We start from the raw sequence: 16,062 nt of genomic DNA on the forward strand, positions 1-16,062 counted from the left end.
GCCATCACCACACCCGAAGCTGAGCAGGGAGAGATGATCAGGGTTCATCAGAGCTCTAGCCAGAAGCCTGGCTTCTCCAGACACAGTGACATGTCTTGGCAACTTACACCAGATTTGCCTGTCTTTCATCAGTCCCACATCAGTACCATTCTTGCTGATGTAAAAGATGAAGGAAAACCCTTCGTGGACACCAGTGGGACCCATGGAACACCAGGCCTGGTGGAGAACAAACAACGGTGCCAACATTGGTGAACCATCCAGCCTTCCCATCATGGCTTAGGTTGATCTGCATGAGTCAGACACAGAGTTCATTTAAAAAATAAGATGATACTTGGGTAGCACATCACTGTTGGCATCTGTGCATTCATAACCACTGTCCTGTGTCATGAGGCAATCAAAACAAGCTAAGTGGCATGTGAAGATCATACACATAGAAGTCTTGCTTTGGTTGCAAACTGATTTATACTCTTGAGGCATTATTTTAAGAGCATAGCTGGCTCTGCTTGGGCCCTGCTGCTGACACCAGGACTCTGTAAGTTCTCTTCAGGATGTTTGGTCCAAATCCCATTGGGCTCAGACTGTTCCTTACTGTTATTTCACTTAAAGGAGGGATGGAGAAAGTTTCTGCACTTGTGTTTTAAAGCAACACTGACAGTAAGCCATGTTGCCTACATACCAGTCCACTATCCATAGTGGAAGATGCAGATAGGAAGCCTTTCCTTTAATCTGCAGGATTAGCCCAGGATAGACTTGAGCAGAAGACTTTGCTGAGGGTACCTAAGGGTCTCCAGGCCAGGTCTTCGCCAGCTGGTTGCCACCAGGTTCTGAACAAGCCATGTCACTGACACCAGGGCAGGGGAAGCCTCTTCACATATCTGACCAGTCTTACATTCTTACACTTCTTGACTGAGGAAATAGCCACCAATGCACAATTCCAGGATGGCACTCCTCAGAAATGTGCAGACACCCAAAGCCACCTGTTGAGAGATGATGATATGCACAGCATGGAGTTTTTTTATTTTTATTTTTTATTAAGGTATGATTGATATACACTCTTATGAAGGTTTCACATGAAAAAACAATGTGGTTACTACATTTACCCATATTATCAAGTCCCCACCCATACCCCAATGCAGTCACTGTCCATCAGTGCAGCAAGTTGCCAGAGATCCACTATGTGCCTTTTCTGTGCTACACTGTTCTCCCCATGATCCGCCACACCATGTGTACTAAACATAATACCCCTCAGTCCCCTTCTCCCTCCCCACCTGCCCTCCCACACCCCTCCCCTTTGGTAACCACTAGTTCATTCTTGGAGTCTGTGAGTCTGCTGCCATTTTGTTCCTTCAGTTTGCACAGCATGTAGTTTTAAATGAGTTTCAAGATAACAGTTCACAGTTTGATTAAGAGACTTACTACTATTTATGTGAGAAGAAATAAAAGAAGAAATGGTTTATAATGTAACTTTGCAGAAGTACTGAAAATTCCTCGGAAAAAAAAAGAATTTAGATGAAAGATATCAAGAAGTCACTGAGCTTGGAAGAGCTGGAGCATGTACTTTTGCAATCAAACCCATGGAGGGAAAAGAAAAGTCAAGAGAAACCTGCCAGGACCTAGATTCCGCATTTCTTTCTGTTGTTGATAAGAGAAGAGTACTTTATATGTAAGAATTTGTTCACCATGTAAGAACTTGTTTGTTATACTTTAAAAGATTGGAGACTGTTGAGAATTAGGCTTGGGGGTGATTAATGATTGTGCATTGAGTCCCCTATACAGAATTTTATTGTTGTTAACAACCATTTGATCAATAAATATAAGATATGCCCTCTCAAAAAAAAAAAGAGTACTTTAGAAGATTGATGGGGCCAAATCATAATGTCATAGGCTCTGCTGGGCACAGAATTACCAGGACAGCTGTGGGTCTGTGGGAGGAGATGGGGCAATACAGCCAGAACTACACAAAAACTCCTCTTAGCCACACATATATACAAGAAAGATTCTATAAAGCTTTCTATCTTAGTCACAGAAAACAGTCTTGCTATTCAAGGAAAACTTAGTCACTTCTAGTTTGGGACTTTGTCTTTTTTGAGGGGTCTGTGTCACCTCACTAGGTCCATTAAAGTTTCAGTCTACCATCAGAAGAGAATAAATGGAGACTTGAAGGCTTGCCTGACAGGAACGATTCATTTAACAACATTCTACAAATGTTTACCAAGCACCTACCATATCTCAGATACTATTCCAGGCACTGAGCATGACAAAAACAGATAAACATTTGCTTTTAAAAGCTTACATTACAGTGGGAGAGGACATACAGAGCAAATAACATGAGAACATATTTAATTTTCTAAAATGACCAAGTTATTCCATGTATCTAAGTACAACTAGACTTAACTAAAAACTCTTACCAGATAGCTCGTGACTGACAGACATTCAACCTGAATGCTGTTATTATTACTAACCAGTCAAGACACTTGTCCTCTGAGCCCAAACACTACCTAAGAATCTTTCCTAACACAACTCTCCAGGTATTCACACTAATCAGAGCAGACATCCAAGATATAACTACTTTTTATATCAGATTATAGCTCAAAATTAAGCTCAGTTCTCACCAGAACTGTACCACAGAAAAGTTCACCTTGGAAGGCTACCTTGAAAGATAATGACTTTCCACTCCACAATGATTTTCAATAATTAATTAGATGACTATCTGTTAAAAAGTGTTCTCGAAGATATGTTAGAATAGAAATTCAGATAAAATGATCTCAAAGTTTCTTTCTAAATTTAAGAAACTACTGTTAAACACAAATCTACATAGGCACGTTCATATATAAGCATATATATATATGTACCTATGACTATATGAATATGCAGTAGAATAAAAAAGTTGCTGAACCAATCATTTCCTTTTTTTTCAGCTTTACTGAGCTATGGTTGACAAATAAAATAGTAAATAATATTCTTGGAGGAATTAGTGTCCCAGCAATCCCTTGAGGTATCTTCCCCCTTTTTCATTCTTTTTCCTGTTGCTGTGATTGTTTTAAACCAAATTCTTCTATTTTTTTTTTATTGAGGCATAGTAGACATACAATATTACATTAGTTTTGGAAGTACAAAATGATTAAAAAAGAACACTAGCTCAAGGGAAGGGGAAATAAACAAAAAAGCAAACTCAAAAACAAAATGTCTGAAACACAAGCACCAGTCTTTATGCAAAAATTTGTGAGCTAATCATTACTGGAAATTCCAATTAACTCCTAACTATATCATAATTCAAACTAAATAGACTTCCAAGTTCAGGCGGGATTCCCAAAACTGCAGACACAGCCCACAGGACAACCTAACCTAATCAGTCAACAGGCTTTAAAGATGCAGCTGCCCACTCCCAGGAAGGACGTGCACAGTCAGTGACTCTCTGGTCATTTGCTGATAAATGGGAAAACCACCAGAGGAAGCTCAAGGCCTCAGTCAGGCTAGCCTCACATTCTCAGGCTTCCATCTTCAACAACTTTTCTAATACACAACTCATTAAAAATTCCCATAAACTTAAATGGACATCAAGTCCTCTGTCAGCCTCTCATCTCTAACCAAAATACACTCCTCCCTCATACCTCTCAGAAAAATTAATTCAAGAGTGATCAGATGTACAACTAAAATTATAGCTCAAACTATACAGCTGCTAGAAGAAAATGAGAAATATTTGTGATCATGGGGTAAGCAAAGAGTTCATAGATAGGGCACAAAAAACACTTTATTATAAAAGAAAAATGATACATTAGACTTCATCAAAATTAACATCACCAATGGGGTGTACTTCATTAAGTTGTACATTTAAAATCTGCCCATTTCTCTGTATGTAAATTATTTTTCAACTAAGGAAAAGATTTGTTGTAAAAATGAAAAAAATTAATCTTACTGCATAAAAGCTAATGTTCAAAGAAAATAAGTAATAATTATTATCCCCAGAGCTCAAACTATCATAAATTTATAATACTGTCTTCCCTTAACTTCTTTTATAGTTCACTCATTGAAACTGAGATTTATTTTGTAGTGCGGGAATTCTGTCAAAATAGTTTTCTTTCATCTCTAAGCAGGATATATAAAATTATTTAATGTAATACAAACCATAATTTAATGCTTCTATTGACTATGACCTTTTTTGTAACCCAGATGTCTCAGGGAAATAACTTATGTTGATCTTATATCCAGTTGGGCAACGTTATGGCCAGCATTTAAATGGGACTCTGTTGCCCATTAAAATCTGCCAAATCTTAATCTGAAGTCCTAAAATATTGAAAAAGGTCAATTGCAATAAATTCTCATGCACATTTTTTTCTTTCTTTAATCAATTATAAGCATGTCATGGGCACACACAGAAAATTAACGATTTCAATTGGAAGCAGTTGGAATTCTCTTCTCTTAATGGAGTTTCACCAGATAGTCTGAGGAGTTTGTGTGTTTTGGCCTCTGTTTCCAGCAGTCATATGGACCTAGCAGAAGGAAGATTTAAAAAACTTAATTTGGATGAAAAAGACCCATAGTAAAGTTTGTGTTCTATAATTTAAAAATAGGTAGCAATAGCGTTTCTTAAATCCTACGCTTTTTTTCCCAGTGCGCTCAGTCCTGGTACAAAACCCTCTTGGCTGTACAAACACACCCATCACCTTCCTGCATGTAAGACGCTGCAATATCCAATAGCTTGTTGTAGCCCATGGTATTAGAGCTGGAAAATTCTGGAAAAGATAGAGCCTCCATCAAGAGGAAGAGAATTCCAATTGCTTCTGGAGTATTGGACTCCATATTTCTTCCCATACAATTCTGCATTTACTTTTCTATTTATATTTTAGATTAAGGCTTCCAATAACAAAATGTTCAGTTGTGAAAAACCTAAAGCAGTAAACTTTCATATTTATCAATAGTTATAAATATTAATAGTACAGACAACTTCCATCACCTCAAAGTCTACATCCAAGATAACAAGTGCTTCACAAAACACATCCCAGGTGACCACAACCCCCAATAGTTCAGGGACATCTATTACTTCAGTAACAATCACAGTTACTATTAATTCTAAAGAAAATAAAGGATCAAAGTTTGACACTGGTAGCTTTGTTGGTGGTATTGTATTAACGTTGGGAATTCTATCTGTTCTTTACATTGGACACAACGTATTACTCAAGAAGAGGCACTTGGTATAGAACCATCGATAAATATGATGTCATCATTTAGGGAAACCCAAGGACCAATGGAAAGAAGAATGACTGATGTAGCCCTGTCAGTTTTGGCTGGTTATTTAAAACAATATTCTGTTCTTGAAAATAGTATAAACAGGCAAGGCATATAATATATAACATAAATATGTAAGGATTCATGATGATTACTAAAGGTAAAAAAGGTTTGGTCTGGGTTTTTAAGTGAACATTCAGAGTATAGTTACTACAAGAGTTATATTCACTAAGGAAATATATAGTAAGACAAATCCTGTCCCATTTTTTGGTGGCATTGTTCAGGGTTAGTGGTTGGGAGACATCACTGAGGGGCACCATGTCATCATGTGGGCATCCAAGTGAGCTTATCAGTGCATTCAGGAGTTTTGAGTCCTTTTGTTGCTCAAAGAACTAGTGCTGCTCAAAGTCAGATATACCCTAATTACTAGTGCCACACGGTAGAAATTATACAAGTAAATCAGTCTTAAGCATTAATATTTTATGTTTTAAAGCTGAGTACTTGGTTTAGGATCCCCCCACCCCCAAATCAAAACCAGAAACAATAGCCGGACTTAGCTCTGTTAACTTGTATTTTTTATTAAGTTCTTTTGAGCTTTCAATAGCAGTTGATACAACTTTTTTCTTCTGTGTAATTTCAGTGAATTGTGATGTTTAACATGATGAAGACATAGCTGTTAGTACTAAAAAGTTAGGTTATTTGCTACTGGGAGAATATTGTCACCACTGGAAATTGTTTTATTTCATATTCAGCTACTAATTTTATACTTAGTAAATATTTTTAAGAGATGTAGAGCTGCTTTCAAGATGTACAAATGTTTAGTGTAAACACACCTAACTTAAACTCTTATGTGATTTCCAAAACATTTAGAATGTAGTGAGAACTCTTAGATTAATACAGTTTGTCATGCCAGGGATTGTAGGCTCCCCTCAGGCCACTAAGCCTAGATCCCTATGACTGCATTTTCACACACTGCTGATTTTACTCAAGGATTATGGAAACACCATTTTTCTACTAAACTACCACTGTTTTTTGGACTAAATTCACACGAAGTTTTCAAACAGGAATTTTTTAGACAGGAAACTTCCTGCATCTTTGTATGAGTGTTCTTCAGACCACTCCTCTTCTCCCTTATTGAAGAAACTTTAACAGATGGAGCAGTCACAGTATTGTAGGGACACCAATATTAGCCAAATTACTTTGGAGTTTATTCAGTTTTACAGTTTATATTACAGCACTCAAAACTCAGGGTCAAGTTTTCACAGAAGTATTTGGTCCTAATAAGACACCAATTTTTCATAATCCAAAAATGAGCTAAGATGTCCTAACATGTACCTACATTTAACAGGAATTAATGTGTAGCTTTTGGTTTTCAGAGGATGCCATATGTCAAGAATATTGATATATCGATTTCTACTTACTGTGCATTATGGCCAGTTAAAATGATGAATGTGAATAATAATTATCCAAAATACGGCTGTAAGGTATAATGTGACACATGCAGTGTGGAGGAGCTACAAACCATATGTACTTAACATTAGCTTGAAAAGAGATATGGGCCAATAGGTAAGTTGTATGTTACTAACTTAGCCCTAATTGCTGTCCTTTCACAAAATGTACTTAAGATACGGTTTATAGTGACTAGGGCCTTCTAATTTTCACCTGTTTTGTCTCCTGCATTCTTGACATTTCAGTACTTCAAGGTGCTGAAGGTACAGGCCTGAAATTTTCTTGAATTTTTGTTTGTTAGCACTTTGAAGAAGTAAAACCACTTTTTAAGCACTGATTCTCAATATGTGCCTTTAAAGTCGCCTGTGCTTTGGATTTGAAATAATTTACTTATGTCTTTTCTCTGTATATAAGTTGTATAGTTTGTTTCTTTCAAATACAAGTACTTTGATGCAGTGTTTTTGGTTATCTACAAAAATCGAGGGAAATGGTGATGCAAACCAATATTTCCCAAGCATAAATTCATATCCTTAATTATGCTTACTTAAGCAAATGTTCAAATTTGTTTGCATTCCTTGAAAATGTATTTACTTGAAGATAAAAGCAATCCAGATCTGTGTCTAAATATCAGGCAGAACCCAGTCTATGATTTAAAAATTTCTTTGGTTAATCCACAAAATGAGTAATTCAGATATACTGACAGTATAATTTTGTATTTTTTCAGAAAAAAATTTAAAGCAAATTCCTGCTGCCTTTTTGTTATAATGACCAGCTTTTGGTTGGTCATTATAATATATATTTCATTGTTACTGAGATCTATTTTTAGAATAAACTTTTGTTCTCCATCAAAAAATATGTATTAGTAGTATAGACATTTAAGTTTTCCCTTATTGATGAATCAGATTTTAACTAAAATTTAATATACAGATTTTTTAAATTAGTTTTGAAATCAATGAAATTAACAGTCTACGGTGCAAAGGTTTTTTTTTAATGCTCTATTGAGATACAGTAAACTGCATGTATATATACTATTTGATCAGTTTTTAAATATATACACACCCATGGAAACCATCACCAAACTCAAGATAATGAACATGTTTATCACTCTGAAGTTTCCTTGTGTCCCTCTATAGGCTTTCCTCTATCCCTCCTCCCTCCCCTGCCCAGTGCTTTTTCTTACTATAGATTAGTTTGAAGTTTCAAGAATTTTGTATAGATGAGATCACACAACATGTCTTTTTTAAATCTGGCTTTTTTCACTCAACATAATTAGTTTGAGATTCACTCATATTGTTGGGTATACCAATAGTTTATTTCTTTTTGTTGTTTTCATGGTACAATTATTACAGGATTTGTTTATCCATTCACCTACAAAGGACATTTGGATTGTTTTCAGTTTGGAACTATTACAAATAAAGCTACTAGGAACATTTGTGCAACAAGTCTTTGGGTGGACATAGGCTATTATTTCTCTAGGAGAGATCCCTAGAAGGAAAATGGCCAGGTTATATGGTGAGTGTATGTTTAACTTCTAAGAAACTGCTCAACTGTTTTCTAAGTTGTGTCATTTCCACTCTTACCAGCTGTGTCTGAGAGTTCCAGTTCCTCCACACCCTTGTCAGCACTTGGTATAATCAGTCTTGTTAGCTTTAGCCATTCTAGCTGGTATGTAGTAGTGTCTCATACAGTTTTAGTCAGTGCAGAAGTTTTGATATTAACAATTATTTCACCATTTTGACTAACGCATCAGTATTTTTTTAATTAAGGTATTATTGATATACACTCTTATGAATGTTTCACATGGAAAAACAATGTGGTTACTACATTTACCCATATCATCGAGTCCCCCCATACCCCATTGCACTTACTGTCCATCAGTGTAGTAAGATGCCACAGATTTACTCTTTGCCTTCCCTGTGCTACACTGTCTTCCCTGTGACCCCACACACCATGTGTACTAAACATAATACCCCTCAATCCCCTTCTCCCTCCCTCCCCACCCACCTTCCCACACCCCTCCCCTTTGGTAACCACTGGTCCCTTCTTGGAGTCTGTGAGTCTGCTGCTGCTTTGTTTCTTCAGTTTTGCTTCGTTGTTATACTCCACAAATGAGGGAAATCATTTGGCACTTGTCTTTCTCTGCCTGGCTTATTTCACTGAGCACCAGCTCCATCCATGTTGTATGCATCAGTATTTTTTATGGCTCTGCTGGTGGTTCTAATGTGTACCTAGGGTTGAGAATCACACTGGATGATGACCTCACTGGAAATCACACTGGAAACAGATGACCTCTTTAATAGAAAAAGGATTTTAAGTGTTGATTTTACAGCCTGCATTTCACACATTTTACTTTCATCTTTCATACAAAAGCTGACTGTGGTAGCTGTAATTTGCCACGATTATGTGAAAGGAAATGGGGGTGACAGAAGAGGTTTTTCAGACCTTGCTAGGATTAATACTTAAAGAGTAGAAATTGGACATTAAAAATTTAGTGTTCTTAAACAACTCTTAAAACTCAATACTATAACAAAGCCAAATAAAATGCGCAAAAGATCTGAATGAACACCTCACCAAAAAATACATACAGGTGATAACTAAGCATTTTTTTAAAAAGATGTTCAACTTAATTTGTCATTGGGGAAATGCAAATCAAAATGACATTGAGATACCACTACATATTTATCAGAAAAGCTAAAAAAAAAAAAAACGCTGACAATGCCAATTGCTGGTGAAGATGCTAAGTAACAGGAGCTCTCGAGTATTGCTCATGGGTATACAAAATGGTACCGCCACTTTGGAAGACAGTTTGGCAGATGCACACAAAGGTAAATATAATCTTACTACAAGATCCGGAAATTATGTTTCTAGAAATCTACCCAGCTGATTTCAAATTTTATGTCCACATAAAATCCTGCATGTGAATGTTTAGAGCAGCTTTATTCAGAATTGCCAAAAACTGGGAGCAATCAAGATGTCTTTCGGTGAATGGATAAGCGAAGCATAGTCTATCTATTCAGTAGAATACTACTTGGTGAGAAAAGGAGTGGGCTAGGAACCACACAAAGACACGGATGAATCTTAAAGGTGTTGCTGTGTGGTAGAAGCCAATCTGAAAAGGTTACATACTGTATGATTCCATTTATATGACATCTGGAAAAGGCAAAACTGTACAGATGGTAAGCAAAATGCTGTTAAAAGGTAACTATTCCATCTGTCTTCTAGATAAATGAAGTTTTTAATTTTTATTTTTACAGGACTCCTCCACCCACACATCCCTATGTGTACAAATGTCCTGTCTTTTGGAATCATATTTATCGGAATGTTTGCCACTATCTCAACAAAACCCTACCTGCTTTTTCAACACAAACATTATTCAAATAATATCTGCTTTAGAGACTGAAGAACAAATCTTTACTGACTTGGACTGACGATCAAAGACAAGGTGTAACTGTTAGGCTAGGGGAATAGAATAGGCCAGACTAAACCTTCACATATGTGATCAAAGGGTTTTGGACAAGGGTGCCAAGACCATAGAATGGGGAAAGAAATGTCTCTTCAACAAAAAGTACTGGGCAAACTGAATATCTACATACAAAAGAATGGAGTTGGACCCTCACCTAATAAGACAAAGATTAACTCAAAATGGATCAAAGACTTAATCTCTTTATGTCCAGAAGCAAAATTCAATCTGCCTACCTTCTGACCACAATCCCTACAGCTACTCCCAGTATAGCTAAACATTCTCCAAACATATATAACCTAGGCCTACAGGAGGGTCACAGGACTGAATGGATTGCTTCAACCAAGAACACAAATTTCAAACACTCTCAGACCACTTGGAAATCTTGTTAGATTCTTCTGATCAGCTCACTCTCCCATGCTCTGCAATGACCTTGTCAAACTCTCCAGCTCCCCAAATCTATGAACTGCCTCCCTCCTATCACGCTTAGCAGACGACCCTCCTTCTTTTCTTACTTTACAAAATAAAATAATGTCTTTACAACTCCCTTATTTCACAGCTTCCAAAATGAAGAAAATCCTTGTCTACTTTCTCATAGTGAACCCAGCACCTCTCTCGTCTGGATTCTTCCTCTTTGAAAACCATTTTTATAAAAAAAGAGTCCCTACCATAACCAGAAAGCTCACACATGATCTGGACACTATTTCCTCTTTGATCCCATATCCTATCTGTCTCCCTCTTGCTCTGTTGCACCCGTACCATCTTCCTTGCTGTTTTTCCAACATTTCAAGTACCTTACTAACTCTGGGCTTTAAATATTCTCACTCCAAAATCCACATGAATTAACGTCTTACCTCATTTAGGTCAGGCTCAAATGTCACTTACCAGATAGTTCTTCCTTGATCCTAATTAATACTGTGACTCCATTCCCACTCCCATGACTCTTATATCTCACCTTTTAATTCCTCTCAAAATACTTATATTACTTAACATGTGAAGTATTAACTTGTTTCCTGTCTGTTTTCTCCTGACTAGAATGTACCACCCATGAGGGGAAGAATTGTTCTCTTCTCTACTGTTTTCATTGTTCTTAGAAGAATAGTTTCTCATTAAATAAATGAGGGAGCTATCTGAAATTAGGTATTTAATTTATATTGAGTCTAATTTATATCTTTATTCACCACCTTCTCCACTTCTAAGTCCCTGAAGGCACAGCTCTCTCTCTCGTCTGGATTCTTCCTCTTTGAAAGGTTAATTCACCCACATTTATAAATCGTAACTTACTTTAACTTAAGGTATGTTCAGATCTTCCCACTTTCAGGAGACTCCACTACCAACAGTCACGGGTTATTTCCAGTCAATTCTTTGCTTTTACAAAACACGGCTACGAATGGTCTTATGCATATGCATTACTTATACATTCCTTATTTTCTTCACTATCTCGTTACAATTGAGTCTTACAACTGGGGTCTCTGGGGCAAAGTGTAAATGCGGAGTAAGTTAAGTAGTTGTTGCCAAATTCCCCTCCACAGAGCTTACATCATTTTGGATTTCCACCATCAGTGTGTTTCTACAGCCTCACCCACCAACCGAGTGTCCTTAAGCTTTAGGGGCGTTGCCAAGCGGAGGGTTGAGAAAAGGCCCCAGGGAGGTCTTCGGCGCCGCCCCGCCTATCCCTGGCTCCCTCAGGGACCCCCCCACACGCCCTGGCCCCACCCCTGGGCGCCGTGTCCGCCCCGGCGGGGCTTCGCGGGGCCGGGGAGATATGGCTTTGCGAAATCCGCCCAAAAGAGGAAGCGCAGTAGGGCTGAAGTCAACACTTAGGAAGACCGTTGCAAAAGCAATCAGGTTCTCAGGCTTCTGTGGAACCGTCATCGGGCTCCAAGCCCTTAGCTTGGCGAGGCGACAAAGGGTCCATCCGCGAGGGGACTCTCCAGAGAGAGGGGGCGCGCGGCAAAGGTGGGGGAGGGATGAGAGAGAAAGACCCACCTTCCCAGGATTAAAAAAAAAATTTCCTCCAAGTTGTGTGACGGGGGCAATAGGAAGTGAGGGACAGACCCGGTGAGCTGGAAAAGGCAGCGCCCGAGGGTGAGGAGCCTTGATCCACATCTATTCTCCGTGTGTCTCTCCAGCCAGGCGCCCTTCTTGCACCTCCATGCACAGCAGCGCCGCCCGTCTGCGCGCTGCGTGGGAAGGGCAGGGCTGACACCACTTCCTCCCCAGGCGGCGGCCCCGAGCCGGCGGATTCCAGTGCCCCGCGTCGCCTTCTCCGCCGGTGCCCCGACGCCGCCCCGCGCCGCGCAAGTCCCGGCGGAGGCCGCGCAGAGCTGTCGAGGTAAGTAAGCGGCGCCGGCCCCGGGGCACCGGGAGCCGCAGCCGGGACCCTCGGGACTGTCACGGGACCATGTGCTAAGCCCGTCGGTTCCACGGCCCGACCCAGCCCATGGCGCTGGCCGGGTGAACGCGCGCCCCCCGCTTGCTCTTGAAGGGGAGCGGATCCCCGGGGTGCCTTCCACCCCTGACCCAGCTGCGCGGGGGACTTGGGGCTCTGGCTCACCCCCGCCTTCGGTTTCACCAGATTCAACTAATTTCCTGCCCAGAGATTGCTACAAGGTTTATCGGGGAGCGGGTATGAAGTCTCGCCTTCCCTATAGGTCCTGGAACCCCACCTGACCGGCTCTGAAGGAATTCCTGGGGCATTTTAGGGCGCTGTAGATCAAATGCAACTCGTGAGAATTTGGGAGGGATGATTGCAGTCTGATTGACGCACCTTGGAGTGTTTCCTTCCTTTTAACGCTTTCAGGCAACTGTTTCTTATTTTGAAAACTCTCTTCTCCTCCGAATTCTTGTCCTTTTCATTTTAAAATAAGATAGAGGAAGGATTTGGACCCCAGGCACGTGTTTTGTAATCCGGCTTGGAATGAATGTCCAGAATGTCCATTTTATAGCATGAAGAGAACTAGGTTGTCTTTATAGCCGGGAGGACCTCAGCGCCTGTCCGGAGCACCTGTTTCTTCCTGGGAAGGTATTTTTTTTTTATATCGTTGATACACAATATTATATTGGTTTTAGGTCTACAACACAGTGATTCAATTGTTATATATGTTATGAAATGCTCACACATTAAGTGTAGTTACCATCAACATCTAAAGATAATCAATCCAGTGTTACTGAGTATGTTCCTTATGCTGTACTTTCATCCCCATGGTTAATTTATTTTATAATTGGAATTTTGTACGAGAAGTAATTTATCTCTCATACAATTGTGGAATGCTAAATGTACTGTTTCCTACTGCCACTCACAGCCAGCTAGCTCAAAAAGCACTTTCATGTGATCACTGCAGAAAGAAATGGAGTAACAGAGAAGAGTAACAAGAGGAGGCAAACACGAAGGCCTTTTAGTGTTTCTGGTGGCAGATATGGTTCAAATAAAGGCAAGGATACTAGCTACTACAATTTTACATTCTAGGCCTCTGAATGAAATCTCAGAAAGAGAGCCTTTGTCCCTTTGAATAAACCTCTGGAGGCAATTTTCCCTCTGGAAATCTATTAAGGGGATTACTTAGTATCTACTAAGAAATCTGCTGTAATGTCTTCCGGATGGTACTTCCTGTCTGCTCAATGTGTTGTGAAAGAGTCAAGAAATTTAATGGTGTTTTCAGACTATTAATAGTTAATAATTTTCACACCATTACTAATATTTGCATCTTCTCTGGGTATTTGGGAGACTTGGGCTGTAGCTGCATATCTGCCTTTAAGGAGCTGAGGATGACCTTGGTAAAGTTGCTCTAACCTCTCCGGACCAGAGGTAATTCATCAGTGAAATGCAGTTACTGGATTGCATTAGATCTGTCATTAAAATTGCAATGAAAAATTGCTACAATTCTTTAGATTTGTCCTGTCTGGAATGCTGGCAAAGTTAGAATTGCTGATCATTTAAAAAAAAGAAAATGGAGAAAATGATAGTGACAGATTTTGTTAGATTCTGAAATGACAACACTTTTGAGACCTTTTGTTTCTGAGAAATTCCTCTAAAATAGAGTCAATTTCTGGCCGATATGTAAGTGTAAGGTAGCAGATTTCCATTTTATTGAGAAACTAGGGTAGAGAGTTGGTGGGCCCAAGTTTGGGCAGCAGGTCAATATTAGATTTCAAAATTCTTCAATAATTATTTCTCAAGAAATATAACTTTGTCATACAGATTACTCTGGACACTTAAATCTTCAACGCAGTACCTACTAGGGTATGTAGTGTCCACAAAATTTTTTGGATCCTAAGAATGTATGCCAATCACCCACTATTTTTCCTTTTTTCACTTACAATAAAAGTTCCAGATATTTTCATATTGTTGTTATAATGAGCTATTTATAAAATTCATTGCCATAAATGACCATGTTTGATATGTTACTTTGAATTTCTGTAAGCCATCCTACTTTCAAAAAACATTATTTTTATTTACTTATAATTCTCTTTGATCTTACTTTAATCATTTTATACCTAAAACTTTTTAGTGGGTCCACGAATCTTATAGTCAATTAAATTTGCATTTCATAGTCTATCGCACCAAAATATTTTTCTTTCTTCTCATCTCCATTTCCTCTATATCAACAAATGGTAGTTGTAAATAATAATTATTACATTTATTTAGCTTATATTGGTACCATATCCTGTGCTGACTCATTTAGATGTGTTGTTTCATTAATCCTCACATCCTAGATGCGTATTATTACTCTCTTCCTTTTAACATTGGGGAAATGAAAGCACAGAGAGCTTAAGAAGCTCACACAGGGAGTGAGAAGCAGAGCTGACCTTGAACCTAGGCAGTCTGATACCAGTGCCCAAGGTGCTGTACCAGGCACAAGAGCTCAGAAGGTGAACACCATGGGGCCTTTCCTAGGTGAGATTGTAGACTATTAGGGGAGACAGCAGGCATCTAGTATTCTCCATGTGACCAGAGTCGTGTGTGTAGGAACACATACCGATCTGATCCTACAATACACTGGGTCAGGGAAGGGAGAATAAAATGAAGGTGACCAAGCAGAGAACTTGCCTTGTTATAGTGGGAAGACAAGATACTATAATCAGTTGTGAAGTTATGACCTTTCCATGTGTCTTTGAAAAGGTAATCTGCTTTGGCAGCAATCGTATATTTTCATTTTTTCTTTATTATATCCCAGTTCTTCTTGATAACTTAATAGATTGATTGAAGTAATGAAGCAATGAGTAGAACATTTTTTTCCAAGTTTTCTTGGGATCTTTCTGATTCAATCTTATCTCATAGACTTATCAAAGAGTTGGTTTTGGACTGGAAAGGGGAGTAAATACTAAACCACACAATAATTATATATCCACAAACTGGCTAGGAGATTAATGTCCAGAGCAGTATATCATATCAAGCTGGAGAGAAGATAGAGTGGTAGTACAGCAAGCAAACACTAGGCTAGATTTACTTTTTCCTTGTTTTATAATGAAATATTTATATATACAAAAGATAGTGTATGATACATGTGTCAGTTGTAACAAATAATAATAAAGCTGACTTCTGGATACCTATCACCCAGCCTAAGAAGTAAAATATTACCTCTACATCTTCTGACTTTCTCCCAGTAGAATTCTCCTTTTTAGAGGTCATCATTATTCTGAATGTGCTGACTTTTAAGAAGCATTTAGAAACTATGTCCATGCATTTGCAGATATGTCAAACTGGGAATTAGAGTACATTGGCACTTGGGAAACTGGAATTAAAATCACCACTGACTCAAGGCATGGTCATAAATAGTATCCTACTAAGTAAAGACAACTTAGTTTAATTTAAAAAGAAAGAAAGTGGATTATAAATGGTTAAGAGTAAGTGCCATGGAAATAGATCATGGTATCTTAGTCATTAGTGATGTGACCAAGATTCATCGATGGGTAGCTATAACTTT

General features: G+C 38.6%; 1 protein-coding gene across 2 annotated transcripts in view; it reads left to right on the forward strand.

The window, feature by feature from the left end:
• The first annotated feature begins 12,005 nt into the window (after positions 1-12,005).
• Positions 12,006-16,062, forward strand: part of APBB1IP (amyloid beta precursor protein binding family B member 1 interacting protein) — a 79,678-nt gene continuing 75,621 nt past the window's right edge. Inside the window, exons 1-2 of one of the 2 annotated variants that reach the window (XM_057498247.1) lie at positions 12,006-12,223; positions 12,359-12,470. The gene's annotated coding sequence lies outside the window, so the exon portion shown is untranslated. The remainder of the gene's footprint in view (positions 12,224-12,358; positions 12,471-16,062) is intronic. The other variant, XM_057498248.1, reaches the window with a different exon arrangement.

This window comes from Manis pentadactyla, chromosome 3 (genome assembly GCF_030020395.1).
Source record: "Manis pentadactyla isolate mManPen7 chromosome 3, mManPen7.hap1, whole genome shotgun sequence".
In the NCBI taxonomy this organism is placed as follows: Eukaryota; Metazoa; Chordata; class Mammalia; order Pholidota; family Manidae; genus Manis; species Manis pentadactyla.